At 35.9% G+C, this 15,298-nt stretch overlaps 1 protein-coding gene across 3 annotated transcripts in view; it reads right to left on the reverse strand.

Annotated features, from left to right (window-relative positions):
* Positions 1-11,132, reverse strand: part of LOC6039889 (monocarboxylate transporter 13) — a 35,995-nt gene extending 24,863 nt beyond the window's left edge. Inside the window, exon 1 of one of the 3 annotated variants that reach the window (XM_038248725.1) lies at positions 10,622-11,132. The gene's annotated coding sequence lies outside the window, so the exon portion shown is untranslated. Of the gene's footprint in view, positions 1-5,962; positions 6,986-10,621 lie in introns of those variants that run through there. The other 2 variants (XM_038248724.1, XM_038248726.1) reach the window with 2 other exon arrangements.
* Positions 11,133-15,298: the final 4,166 nt, after the last annotated feature.

Consider the following 15,298-nt stretch of genomic DNA (forward strand, 5'->3'; position numbering starts at 1 on the left):
GTTGTGTTTGACTGAGCAAAATTGATTTATGGCGCACCGGTTGAAGCCTCGGTTAGAAGCCGTAGCATTTTGACTGTTGTTTTAGAGTAGCGACCACGAGGTTCATTGACTCGTGATTTGAAATATGCCATATTTTGTTTTTAGCGTTTTCTAGAATGATCTAGTATGCAAAGCGTTTTTAGATGCATCACCCCTCGGTGTACGTAACGGTTTGGCAACACTGATCGACCCCGTTTCTTAAGGTGTCAAAGTCATGGCATGCTACTGCGTTTTAAATCACATTATTAGATAATGGCCAGGGATAATCACTCATTTCAAGGAATCAAACTCCATCAATCATTAAACCTTGACCGCGTACAGCGTTTTTAGCCAAAGTAACATAATGGCCATACCACTTTACATTGTGCACAGATAATGATATCTTAACAACTGCCATTAGAGATATCTAATTGTGGGAAAGTGAATGGCATTAGGGACTTGTTTGGCGCAGGTGCAAGCGTACTCAGATAAGGCCACCCTTTTGTTTTGTGTTAATCTACTCAGAAAACGTGCAGTACGTAGTAACTTTCACTGTGAACGACGTAATTATCTCCAGGATCCTGATAACAGATATGAACAGGTTGATTCATTGAGATCGTTGTTCATTTGCACAAGCACGTGTTGTTGGCCTTGAAGATCCCCGTGAAAATAAAAAAAAAACTTAATTCAGCAACAAAATGACGCAAACACGAGCGCTGCTCTGCTCTGCTGGCAAATTGGGCCATCAAAATTAGGCAAATATGGCAGCACTATCAATTTCATCAGTAAACATACACAACACAAGGCAAATTGTCCCCCGGCAGGAGATAAGAGAGCAAATTTAGCAAACAAACAGATAACGTGTCAGCCAGCCCAACAACAGCCCGGAAAAATCATTGAACACCCAAACTCCAACCCACCCACGTTGGTGCTGGCCAAGGGTTGGGGAAGATTTTATCAACGGTGTTAACGATTGCGATTTTTTTTTAATTTTTTGAGAAAATCTTAATGATGTATCGGAAAATGCCGTCAGGAATCTTTGTATTAATTTTGTTGCTCCCAATATTTTCCACCAGAAACAACCAACCAACCAATACTTTAGGAGATGTATTGCTCGTACTGTCCAAAAAGACACGCGGCATACCGGCCTCGAGAAACGACGCGCCGCACTTTCGGCAAATGTGCGCTGTCAAATCCCATTGTCTTTTGCAAGCAGAACATAACCAAACTTTTCGGCACCCTCAGCAAACGTCAAATCAATACAAATTGCTGCCGGATCTTTATCCGGATCTCTCCCGGATCCGGCAGCAATTTTGTATGGTTTGACGTTTGCGGAGGGTACCAAAAAAACGGTAAACAAATCACTTCGTGCATCAGCCCAATACTGCGCGTTTTGTTTTTGCTGATGTTCTTCTTCGAATCGCTTGCCATTGTTGCCAGGAATGATTTTTATTGCACTAAAAGTGCAGAAAATCGCTGGCAACAATGTCTATGGCATATTCTGAAATGCCACGCGGCGTGTACCTTTGAAAGAAACTGACAATATTGTTGAAAAAAGAGCTAAAAAAATGTTTTTTTGATCTTCAAATCTTTATATTTTTAGTGGAAATAGAAGATTTTTGTACGAAAAACTGTTTTAAATTTATTTTTCTGCGTTTGAAATCATATTCAGCATTATTTGGGTTTTAAAATAATTTGAATTTTGTTTAAATTCCATTGTAAAATCCCGCAATACCGTTTTTGAAACACAATTCGATAAAATCTTCAAATTTGCTAGGCATTTTTAAGAACTTTTTTTTAATAAAGTTAGTGTTTCAAATTCAGTTTTAAATCCATATTTGTATAAACAAAACCAGATTCAAAGAATTTAAGGAAAAATTCTTACTTTTAACCATTTCACCGAGCATTCGTATGTGTATTAGGGTGTTTCATCCAAAACCAAAAGTTCTCAGAATCAGGCATGGAGTGGCAACCCGCTTAGGACAAGCGAGTGTTCAACCAATTTGGCCTGAGAGTCTCTAAAAGCATCCCCTACAGGAGGGTCACTCCATGCCTGATTCGGAGAATTTTTGATTTTGGATGAAACACCATAAATAAACAATAAAAAACTTAAAAAAAAGTTAATGTGAATCAACAGAATTTGTGAATAAAGTTTAAAAACGGGCTATTGACAATTTTAGAAAAAAAATAATAAAAAATAAACAACAAATTTGTTAAAAATTACTTCAAGAATAAAAACTCTCATAATTTTCATTCTTAGGGAAATCCTAAACTGAGACTGATCTAAGCAATAATTTCATGAAATTTCAAGGCTCATTTTAAAAACATGCAAACGTAAAGTAACTGTTCCGGATTTAAAGTGCAAAATAAAAAAAAGGAGTGCAAAAAACAAACTTCATGTTATTTGTTTTTTTTTTAATCTAAAAACAATACATTGTAACATTTATTATTCATAGAAACAAAATAAATAAAATATGTTTTTGTCAAGTTTAATTTCAATTGTCTGGTTTTTAATATTCAATTTTGAAAATCAATTTTGATTTATCTAGTTGTCAGTTGTTTGAATGTTGTTTTTTTTTTCAGTGAAAAATCCAGTTTAATCAATATGTATGTTTAGTAGGATGTAACAAAAATGACTTTTTGGCGGGCATTCAGGGGTTTGTTCCGGTGGGCATACTGAGCCTAAATCCCAAATATGAGCTTGATTGGGCGTAACAGGAGCTGGCGCTCCGCCCTTCAATTTTAAATGGGATTTAACCCGTAAAAAAAGATTTTTTCAAAAATGTCACTTTTTGAGGCATTTTGGCCAACAATGCGTTTACCAAAAACATCACTGGTGTGTAGGCCAGATCCTTGCGCATCTTTTGGTATATATAACATTGAAGTTAGGAGCATCCTGGAGCTCGGTACAGACCTTCAAAGTTTGGCATTTTTTCGAAAAATCGGTCCCAGCAAAATCAAATGGCGTCTCGGGCGTCGCGAGGTGCGACGCATATCTTTTTTGCCGGGGCCGATTTTTCGAAAAAATGCCAAACTTTGAAGGTCTGTACCGAGCTCCAGGATGCTCCAAACTTCAATGCTATATATACCAAAAGATGCGCTAGGATTTGGCCTACACGCCAGTGATGTTTTTGGTAAACGCATTGTTGGCCAAAATGCCTCAAAAAGTGACATTTTTGAAAAAATCTTTTTTTACGGGTTAAATCCCATTTAAAATTGAAGGGCGGAGCGCCAGCTCCTGTTACGTCCAATCAAGCTCATATTTGGGATTTAGGCTCAGTATGCCCACCGGAACAAATCCCTGAATGCCCGCCAAAAAGTCATTTTTGTTACATCCTAATGTTTACTTCTATTTTATGCATTTTTTTTTGTAAGACTTGATTTTTCTTTAATAGCCCATTTGAAACTTTTAAAATTTATTTTGATAATTTTTCGATTCTAACATTTTTCATATTTTTGAAAAAATTCCAATAAAAAATGTTTTTTCCATTTAATGCAAAAAACATTTGGATTTTGTTTGATAATTGATAGCAAAGTTTTTTCAAACAATGAAAATCAAACATTATCGACATGTTTTAACCCATTTTCTGTGAAAAAAAAATTAACCCAAAAATGACAAACTCTTCGTCACTGTGTATGTTGGCTGACATCAAGGTATGTAGATTAGAAAAGGTAAGGCGGGATTTCCCAGCTGTCAAAATGGTGAGCTCGAAACCCGGATTTTATATGGAGATTTTCAGAAAAGTAAAATTTTGATCTTTTTCCGGGCAAATTTCACCGGATTTTTGCTTTTCTCACCTCTATGAGAAAAGGCTATAAAATCACTTGAAAAATGAACTTCTTTATTCGACCTCGTAGACCCACCTTCACGTATACCTATCGACTCAGAATCAAATTCTGAACAAATGTCTGTGCGTGTGTCTGGATGTGAGTCCGTGCACCGAAAAATATGCACACGATTATCTCCGGACTGGCTGAACCGATTTGGACCGTTTTGGCCTCATTCGATCCGTCTTGGGGTCCCACAAGAACCTAGATAATATTATGAAGTTTAGAAAAGTACTTCAAAAGTTATGCTAAAAAAACGATTTTAGCTAAACTTCCAAAGATTGTACTTTTTGTAAGAAAACCCGTCATGCTATACATAAGAAAGGTATTTTAAAGATCTTTCCAACGCGTTTAAAAGATTGAAGATCTGACAACCCTATCAAAAGTTATGAGCACTTAAGTGTTATTTATACACTTTTTTGAGGCCGGTTCTCAATTATTTTGATGAAAAAGTTGTCCGGATCAATCATGCGACCCATCGTTGGATAGGTAATCAAAAGACCTTTCCAACAAGCCCATAAGATTGAAGATCTGACAACCCTATAAAAAGTTACAAGTACTTTTTTGTTTTTAATAAACTTTTTTTGAGGCCGGATCTCAGATATTTTGATAAAAATATGCGAGGAAGGCACCAACCACCTAAAGGTGGATTAAGTAAGGGTTTTTCGGTAGGATTGATTGTTAAGCATTCCAAACTGAACCGAAAAACGTGTTTAGAAGAATTAATTTTTTTCAAGACATATTTTTGTTTTAAAACCGCGTAATCCGGTGAAATTTGCCCTGAAAATGGTAAAATTTTCACTTTTCTGAAAATTTCCATATAAAATCCTGGTTTAGTGCCAACCAACTATTTTGACAGCTGGAAAACCCGCCTTACCTTACTATTCTACATACCTTGGGCTGACATATCGAGCGTCAGTAGGTAAAAACAAACAGCTAGAAGTCGCATGACAAAAAACTGTTTCGCTAGAAAGAGATGGCAGATCGGATGCAAACAAACCCGCAGCTGCCATGTAAGCATTCTTTGAATGTGTTGGTGAATTTCTGACTGTAAAGCCTCATTCAAGTTTACGGTATTCCTAAGGACTATTAAGATTTTTGATGCCTCAATTAGTCGTTTAATTCTCAAGTAGACTAACATAGTGAAAGGAACCTTTGAAAAGTGATCAAGACGAATTGAGTGCAATTTTTTAAAAGGATTTCAAGATATTACAAAATTATTCAAGAGCTTTAAACAAAATTTCAAGCATGCCTGATGTTCTCGTCTTTTGACGCAAAATCGCCTATTTCCGTCTTTTTCCGATTTTAATTTGGCGTGTTGACGAATTACGATTTTACGTCTTGAGTGGCCACCCTAAAATTTATTCCCGAAATTAACAATTTTATGAATTGGCAGGAAGTGTATTCAAATCCAATTCGGTTGAAGCCCTAATCTATCATACCTTGTCGAAACTGAAGCGTTTACTGAAATCAAATTCAAAAATGTTGAGTTGTGTAATTTTAGAGCTTTTCGTTTAAATTATATTATTGTGAGTAAAACTATCATCGAATCGTCTCTAATCATCTCGAAAGGTTAACGTAATAAGTGGATGGTTCCAATACTAATTCAAATCAATTTCTAACAAAATTCTTTTTTTAATCCATGTTTTAAAGGTTTTAACAACTTCCCACAAAAACAAAATAAACAAACATTTTTTCATTGATCTCGTTGATTTTTTTTTCCTTGAATAATTGAAAAGTGAATAAAGCAGTAAATTTGAGTTTCGGTTAATTTTTTTCAAGTTCACGTATACGTTCTGAAAGATTTTTTGCACAGTCCTATGCCTCTAGTCTTTAAATTAAACTGCCTGGAATAAAAACTCACGACTTTTCCTCAATTGCATCTGCCACCTCGTCTTCTTTGTTAGCAACAAAATCACAACAATCCCCTCCACAAACTTCCGTGTCGTCCACAAACCGCCGCCCCTGTGTTGTATTGGTGCTGATGGTGCGAGTATGCGCCCTAATTATGCTGTCCTTCCACTTCCATAACCACACTCTTGTCTTAACACATGCAATCTCAGCCCTATCGATTCGCCTCCCCATCCAACTCCAAATAACCCCCCCGCGTGATTACCTGATGGTCACTTAATTGCACACAGCAGGTTCTGATTGTTGTTTGCTCGTCGTCGTCGTTCGCCGACGTCGTCGTTCCGAGGTCAATACTCTTGTCTTCTGCGCGCGATTCAACCGCGACTTGTTCTGGTTGTGTCGTTGTTGGCGTTTTTTTTTGTCTTCTTCTTTCGAGGAGCAGCTGACGACTACTGATTCACCTCCGAACACACGGTGTGGAAGAGGAAGACCTACATTTATCCTAGCCGCTCGCGGCGGCGTGTTCTAGAGTATAGTTGCAATTCTACGACGGTCTCGGTCTTGGCCGTCGACGTCGCCTTGAGACGCTTTTGTTCACGGTTCACCTTCTCGAATTTCCACCGTCGCCGCACAACACCACACACCTCTCTCGTTAAAAGAAACCCTTACACACAGTTGATTTTGTTTTTGTTGGCCTAGCCGCGCGATCTCGATCTCGATTCGCTACTTTGTTGTTTTTCCTGATTTTGGCTTCTAGGAAGCAGCAGCAGTGTCTTCCCTTCACTGTATCGACTCTTCCCCTGATTTATGTAACAACACTCGAAAATGTCCTCGATGCTTCCGAAATTTTCCATTCGATGCCGAATTCTTACGTAAAAAAAAGAATGAGAATCACACACAACTACCACTCTTCCTCGTCACCTGTTCCAACACCTCAATCAGGAATTCAAATTCACCTGGATTGGCACGCTGTTGTCGACCTCACGTTCGTCGCGTTCAAGAGTTGTACGATGAATGCAATCCTCGTCCTCACTCAGCATCGCGCTGCCCCCGACGAATCTTTGTGTTCTAGTTCTCCGACCTCCTTTCTTGTAGCAGCACAACTCCACCCTTCCTCTTCGATTATTTTTTCGCTTTTGGAACTTCCTGAATTGCTTTTGCCTGCACTTGTATTTGTATGTGTGTGTGTGTGGAAGAAATTTTCCACCCAGCTGAGCGACGACGGCCGTTCCGAACCGTACGCGGCCAGTGCCAGTGAACAACAACGACGGCCAGACTGACGGCCGAGTCTCCGGAGAGCGTACGTTGAGCGCGGTTTTCCCTCAATAATTGGCTCCTAATACAGTCAAGGCGGCGTCGCGACGCGACTATTAATTTACTTTCGATACATGCACGGGCACGACGCGGGCTAGGGTTTGCGATAACGATGTGGGGTGGAAACGCAGTAGACTGTGATTGTTGGAATGATGTAGGCTTGTCACAAGTTTTTTTTTTTTTGTCGAAATGTGAGTGATAGGGTTTTATCATTCGATAATTACAGGAAAACTAAGTAGTTTCACAACGGAATTGCAAAATAGTAATTTTTGCAATTCCGTCGTGAAACTACTTACTTTTCCTGTCATTCTTGGACAACGAAATAGCCTTCTTTTCTGTACCAAAAATAACAGAATCGAATAGCAACACTTTTCGAAACAAATGCTGAAAAGTTCTACTTTTCAGCACTGAAATGGGTGCTGAAAAGTTGAACTTTACAGCACTTGTTTCGAAAAGTAACTCTTTTCAACATTTTTTTGATTTAAACGATTTATTGACAAAATACATGAAAATTAGACTTAAAATTTCACTCAATGGGTGTTTTTCGGATTTGCAAAAAATGTTGTATGGAACTCGTTGCAAAACTTGATTTTTTCAGCACTCTTCGTATTTATCGACGACTCGTGCTGAAAAAATCCTCTTTTTGCAACTTGTTGCATAAACTACTATTTTGCAATTCCGTCTTGAAACTTCCTACTTTTCCTGTCATTCTCGCTTGACGAAACAGCCTACTTTTATCTACTAAAAATAACAGAATCGAATAGAGACACATTTCAAAACAAATGCTGAAAAGGCAGATTTAGATTCAGCGGGCAAAATTGCATGGAAAAACATATATTTGGACAATTTTCGAATTTCGTTAGGGTGGTCCCATGTGGTTTTCCCTTTAAAATTATAATTTTTCAAATGAAGATATCTCGAGTTAAAAGAAAAACACCCCTAAAATTTTTTCAGCGTTTTTATAGTGAAAGAGATTTCAAATGCAACAACAAATTCCCAAAAATATTCCTGCAAAGTTAGATTTTCAAAATCACCCTAATCGTGATCCACCCTAATTTTCAATCAAACCAAAAGTTGCCCCTTTCCATTTGCAACAACTCTTCTGAAGACACCAAAGCTCCAAAACGTCACTCTTTCCACTGTGCAATGTCGAGGGAGGGGGCCAAAAAAGAATAAAAATTTAAATAACATGCAATTTTTCAACATTTGAAAAGTGATTTTAAATGCAATCAGTTTCCAAAATACCTCAGTAAGGCCGTTGTAAATATATTTTAAAGATTATGTCAACCCGAAATATGATTCAGAAGAAAAATCAAAATTTAAATGGAAGTCTCGTCAATTGAAATCAAGTGAAAATGCATTTTTCAGCGTTAAAAATCATGTTTTTTTTTTTGTGAAATTCCAATATGAAGATACAGCAGGGAAATTAAAGTTTTCAAATGAAACATTTGTGGAATTTTTTGATCTTTTAACAAAACATATTTTGAAAATTTTGGAATCAAGATTAACATTTCAAATGGGCCAAATATTGAAAATATGATATTGATATCTACTAAAATATTTTTTTTCTGAAATTTTCGATAAAAATAATTTCAAAATATTAAATTTAAGCTTAACTATTGAATAGGTCTAAAAAAGAATTTGCTTAATTTATATTTTAGACCAATTGACACAATTTTATAATTTTCTTTTATTGAAGTGATCAGAAAATATCGCAAATATTTCAATTTTTACATTGAAAATAGGTCCAATAGTTTCCGTGACATCGTCAGTTGAATATTACAGGCGAATTAGGTGACACGTAGAGAAATTTATTTTCATCGATTCGAATTCTTAGTGAGGCTGTATCTCAGAAAATATTTGGCCGATTTCAAAATTTCGGAGAGAAAATTATAGGAAATATGCTCAGCATTTCAAAAATGTTTTTACAGAAGTTGATTTCTTTTAAGGATTTTTTTTTAAACTCAAAAAAACATTGATTTAAAAAAAATCCTAAAATTAGCTTGAACTTAAAAACATTACCTAATCCACCCTAAGGTGGTTGAACCTTCCTCACATTGATAAAGTTATATTGAAGTTTGATAGGGTTGTCAGATTTTCAATCTTTTGGGCCCTTAGGCCGTTGCAAATATTTTTCAAAGTTTATGTTGCTTCCCCCTAAAAATTGGTCCGAAAAATCAGAAGGCAAAAAAATATTTTTTTCAAAAAAATATCAAAATTTCAATGTAAATAGAAGTCTAATCAACTGAGAACAATCTTAAATGCATTTTTCTGCATTGATAATCATATTTAACATGTTTGGACTCGGTTTAAAGTATTTTGAACTTTTATAAAATTACAATGTACAGCACCGCAAAAACTTTTTTTTTCTCGCAAAAATAAAATTTTCGTCAGTATTATGAAATTTTGGAAATCAATGATTGCAGAACAACTGGACAGGTGTATGATGCATTTTAAAACACTTTTGTTCATTCAAATGTAGACACCGTGGCCTGTAATATACATTTTTAGCTTTTTTTGACACCACTTCCCCCCGACTTTGATCAGAGTCGAGGGACATAAACTTCAAAAAATATTTGCTAAGTTCTTGTCGCCCCGCCCTTTAAAAGCGGTCGAAAAATCGGGGGACAAAACGAATATTTAAAAAAAACTTCAAAATTTTAATGGAAATAGAATTCTTACCAACTGAAAACAATTTGAAATGCATATTTAGCATGCCTAGGTTAGATAAAAATTATTTAAAATTTTTGAAAAATTCTAATGTACCAGCACCACAAAAAGTTTTTTTTTCTGCCAATTGTTTTATACTAAAACTTATGATTGCAAAACAACTGGGCAGGTGTAAAATGCATTTTAAAACAGTTTTTCATTCAAATGTTAATACCATGCCTTATAATTTCAAATTTAAAAATACGAAAAAACGAAAGTTTTGTTCGTGATTCCATTGTTCTAAGTCCCATACAAACCTTCGGAAAATCGAACTTCGGATAATCGAGTCTGGACTGTATTTACGTACCATTTTTGTATGGACAGGTGCAACAATTGTATGGAGACTTGTTTAGGTGAACTAATTACACAAGTTTTAAACAAATAAAAAAAAATCAAAAAAATGCATAAAATCGTTATCGTAGAAATTAGCTAATATAGCTAATATTAGCTAATATACAATGTATTCTTTATAGTTTACAATCGATTTTACAAGTTTTTTTTTTTGATAAAATTTTAAATTTAACTTTTTTGTTTCCTCATTTTTTCGGGAAATTTTCAAGGGGACAAAAACGTGAAATAAATTTTACAACGACCTAATGAGTTTGTCAAAACTCCCTTTTTATCAAACGACTTGTTTCGCAAACCCCGTTTTCAAACAGCTGTTTGTAAACCACACAAACCCATTTAAAACCAACACTTCGATTCGCGTCGCATCGTGTTCGTGTCGTTACACAACTTTGACGAGAGCTGTCGATATAAAGGGAGAGGGTTGGACGACACAAAACCTGAAATCCGTCACAAAGAGCGCTTCTCGAGTTTGAGATAAGGCGATTTTTGCTTTAATCCCCGCCCGAGCCAGCCAGTCTAGCCAGGTTTGCAATTGTAACAGATTTAAACTTACTGCGCGTTTTTAAACTGCGAATGTCGCACGAAAAGTAGCACTTTTCACTGAATGCTTCCAGAATAAACACAAAAACGACCTAAACGGCCCAAAAAGCGCTTCTCTTTGTGCGTTTAACGAGGAAATACTGGATCGAACATATGTTTCTGTTCGCTGACTCATCGTTCGTGTTGCATCGCACGCAAACTAATCAGCAGCAGTTTTGTTGCCATGAGAGCCGCGAGAGTGAGCATTACACTTACGCTTGAATTCACACAACAACATGTGTTTATGGTTCAGAGCACATGCGCGAAATTCACAAACGAAACGCTCTCCTCTCCATTCAATTTGCCACCCACATTGCACGAACACATTCAAGCGCCGAAAACGACGCACAACCATATGAGATCGACCGGATTTGGAGCAAGTCATTGTCTCGAACGATTCGCGAACCACAAAAAAGAGTCACTTTTCGTCACCCAAACTGCCTCGCAGGTGAATCTTCAAATTGGGATCAAGGTTTCACGGTCAAGCGTGGAGATAAAAAAAAGACCGAACCGGAAATTTTCTTATCAACCCAAATTTCGCACTTTTTTTAAGGCGATGTGGCGTTGTTTTTGTTCGGATTTCGTGTTTTGGTCGCAATTTTTGGGCATGCGTCGTTAAAATTTGGAGCGAGGCGCGCGTAGTCGTGAGAAAATATGATTTTTTTTGTTCTTCTGTTGTTGTTGTTGTTGATTTCGGAAGTGTGTAAACATGTTTGCGGATGATGATCGATGGTGTTGCCCTGAATTGCGTAAATAAGGGTGGTGACGGCTTGATTGGAACAGATGAGTCGTCAGTGTTGTATTGCTGAGTATCAATTAGAAAGCAATTTAATTTACAGTTGGTAAACAAAACAATTTAGGATGAGTCATATTTCGGATTCAGATTCTACGCACATTTTTCTAACACTTAGGTTTTTCTAAAAAAAAATCAAATTATTTTTTTTCCAATCTAGATGAAAAGTTTAGATGATGAGTAGTTCTGCAAGTTTTTGCAATTATTTCACGATTTTAAAATTTGTATTTTTGATTTGGCTTTTTTTTACGTTTAAAGATTGCATCAATTATTTTTTTCATGCAAATCTCTGTATTTTGTTATGGCCATTCAACATTGACATACGTATGAAATTCTGTATCTTGAGCAGGGATTTTCTGAACGATTCGGCTAAGTTGTAGGTTTTGATTAGGGACTACAGTCCATACTCGATTATCCGAAGACCTCGAAAAAATTTCACTTCGGATAATCGAATCACGAAAAAAAAGTCCGATTTGCAGTTATAACAATTGAAACTTTTGCAGTATTTTCTGATCTTTTCAATAATTTGTTATACAAAGTGACTTTATTTGACATGTACAAAGATTCATCCAATTTCAATAATACAAATGATCAAGAAAAAGTATCGATGCGTGTGCAACGCTCGTTAAAAATCCATAATTCAAAACACTTTTTTGAACTTACAAATTCAACAAAAAATATCAATAATTTAAAAATTGTAAAAGGGACCATTCATAAACCACGTGGACACTTTTTTTGAAATCTCAATTGTCCTCGTGGACAATTTCCATATAATAGATTTTTTTTTGTATGGATCGTGGACAATCTGTCCAGTTGTTTTTTATCATTAATTTACAAAACATCTATAAATTGACGAAATTTTATTTAGGGGCAGTATACCCTTTCTAATCAATATGAAGAGTCATATGAAGAGTTTGATGCTCGATTAAAGCTTCAAAAATACTATTTAAGATATAAATTTACCAGCAACGACACCGCCTCGAGTAAGCACGCAAATTTTTGCCACTTATTGGCCAAAAAGATCAAATTTAATGCACTTTTGATCATAATTTGTATTTTGCGAGACCATTTCTCATCATTTTGGTGGCACACACATCCACACGCAAGATGAGAGGTTAACTGCTTAACGAAAGTCGCCATCAATATCTTTTCACTTGCGCTAACGATTTCAAAGCGCTTAAAATATAAAATTGCTTCCAACTACCGGCAACATGTTCTTTTGCACATTCTTTAGTCACTCACTTGAAAAATAATCCCGAAACACGTAAATAATTAGCAAGCGCCATCTAAAAATCAAACGCGCTAAGTCTTTTGACGTTTCAATTTTGACTACCCATTCCGATCAAAGGCTGAAGAAAACCGAGCGAGAAGCGAAGGCAAATAAAGAACAAAGGGTGGCCACCAACACCACCAGCAGTGCCTGTTGGAGTGAGCCAGTGATGCCAGGAAATTTTCTCTATAAATGGTACTTTTCGTGAGTGGTCGCTTAAAATTTCATCAATTTTGGCAGCACGAAGCAGACCCAAAAGAGCGCTGGATAAAAAAAAAGAACTAAGCTGAAAATAGAAAAATGGGCGTGGCCCAATGCACTCGACTGATTAGAATGCATTTGGGAAATATTTTTTTAAATGCTTGTAAAAGAAAAAGCATAACTTTTAATAAAAGTGAAAATAAACAGAAATGTTCACAAAAAGTTGCTCTACTCGTTGTTGTACTTGGTTTTAGTAAATTTCAAGGAACACTCCAAATTATCCAGCATCATTCAAACACGACCGATTATTAGGCTTAAAATGGGTATATTTCCCCAATGTCAAAGAACAAGTTTTTTTTTAAATTTCATTTAAAAAAATTGAAATAATTTCAAGCCAACCTAAATTAGCTAAATATGATGCAGAAAATACATTTCAGAATGTTGAACTTACAAATTCAACAACAAAAAATCAATAATTTAAAAATTGTAAAAGGGACCATCATAAACCACGTGGACACTTTTTTTTTAAATGAAAGGTTTTTCGAACAAATTAAGAAGGGATTTTTACGATTTTTTTAAGAGACGGTTTTAATTGATCCTTGCACTGTAACTTGGATTTAGTTCGCACTTTTTTCTCGCACTTTTGACGACAAAAGTTCAAAAAGCTAGACGTTTTGTTTACAGACACGTTTTGTTTATAAACCTTTCCAGTTGCAGTTTCCACCAAACAGAACTTTTAGCACTTTAAAAGTGCGATTGACAGATGGAAAATTTAAATTCTAGATTAAATTTCCAAAAGGTCCTATCTGCATAGGAAACCCATGAGGGATAGGTTGTTCTGAAAATTTAATCTAGAATTTCTCTAGGCAGTTTGACGATTCGCAATAGTGCGATCGATAGCAATAATAAAGTGGAAGTCCAAGTTAGTGGGAATTGCGCAACATAACATTTTTATTCATGTTTCCAAAAAGTTAAAAAGTTCGATTTGATAGTTGAGTTTGTTTTCCTTCTAAATGAAAATCAAGGTTTTTCTACAACGATTATGGCCTATTTACATTCACTTAACGCAACGCAGTTGGAGCCAAGGAGGGGGTCGAAGGCCGTGTTACGCTACATGATTTTTTTTTTGAAATTTGTATGGAAATTTTATTACGAGGGTGGACACCCAAAAATCTTTTTTTTTTTGCGTTACGTAATAAAAGAACGCTTCCGGGCGAATCCCGGCTTTCCCGACTTGAGTCAAGTAAAAACTACAAGTTGAAAGATCAAAAGTATGGTAGTAAGTAATGCAAAGGTCCTTTACTCAAAACAATCTCCTAAAAACGGGACAGTTTAGTTTATCAATGTTGGTGAATGAAATTACTACAATTCTTGAGATTTTTTAAGTTCCTATAAGCTATTGTGTTTCATATGTTTATCGGACTTTAAAAAAAAAGTCGAAAATTTTGAAGATTTCAAATTATTAAAAATAGTATGTAAAATATTTTTTATCGATTCTTATATAAAAATCGACCAAGGCGAAATTTTAGGGATCATAATCAAATAACGTGCTTCAGAGGATGTTTTTGTTTTCTATCATAATCCAAACTTCAAAAAATAGTTATGTATGATTCATTTCAACTTTTGTTTTTTTTAAACTCTTCGCCTCTGAGAATAAACAAATGAAACTTTCACCATTCACCTATCTGTGCTCTATGAAAAAGTCGTATGAATAACATGTCCTATGAAACTATCAAACAACAACGACTTGCATGCAAGCAGGCACCAAACGGCAATCTATAATGATGCAGAAAAGACAGTTTAAATATTGCATTGCAGGTGTTGATTCGTTGAAATAGGGCAAATCAAATTTTATTTCAAGTGTTTGTTTTTGCTAAAGAGACCATCCATAAACTACCAGGATTTTTTAAATCCCAATAATCTTATCCCAATAATCTTATCCCAATAATCTAATCTTTATTGTATGGAGCGTGGACAATCGCCATCTTTCTATGGCATAACCAGATTTGTAAGCAAAGATGGCACACTTTTTTGTAATGTTGGTACCACTGCGTGATTTTGACAATTAGGGCGTGCACCATTTTTCGCCTCAAATTCTGAAAATGCTAATAAATACCGGCGCCGGCTACGACCACTCTTATTAAATTCAACTGTAATAAATTTTATTTCACTTATCTCCAAGGCCGATTCTTGAATGTTATATCAGTTCTTCTAAAGTTCACATGCGACATCGGTCGTGATGTTAGGCATTGTTGCTTACCAATCCAAAGGACAGGGGATCGAACCCCGCCGTGAGTTCTTCTTCGCATACAAAGCGAACATCGTAGTTAGTCGAGCCACGACCAAGTTATTTCCCAGAAGCATTAGACCACCAAGGACATGATATT

Source organism: Culex quinquefasciatus, chromosome 1 (assembly GCF_015732765.1).
Source record: "Culex quinquefasciatus strain JHB chromosome 1, VPISU_Cqui_1.0_pri_paternal, whole genome shotgun sequence".
Classification (NCBI taxonomy): Eukaryota; Metazoa; Arthropoda; class Insecta; order Diptera; family Culicidae; genus Culex; species Culex quinquefasciatus.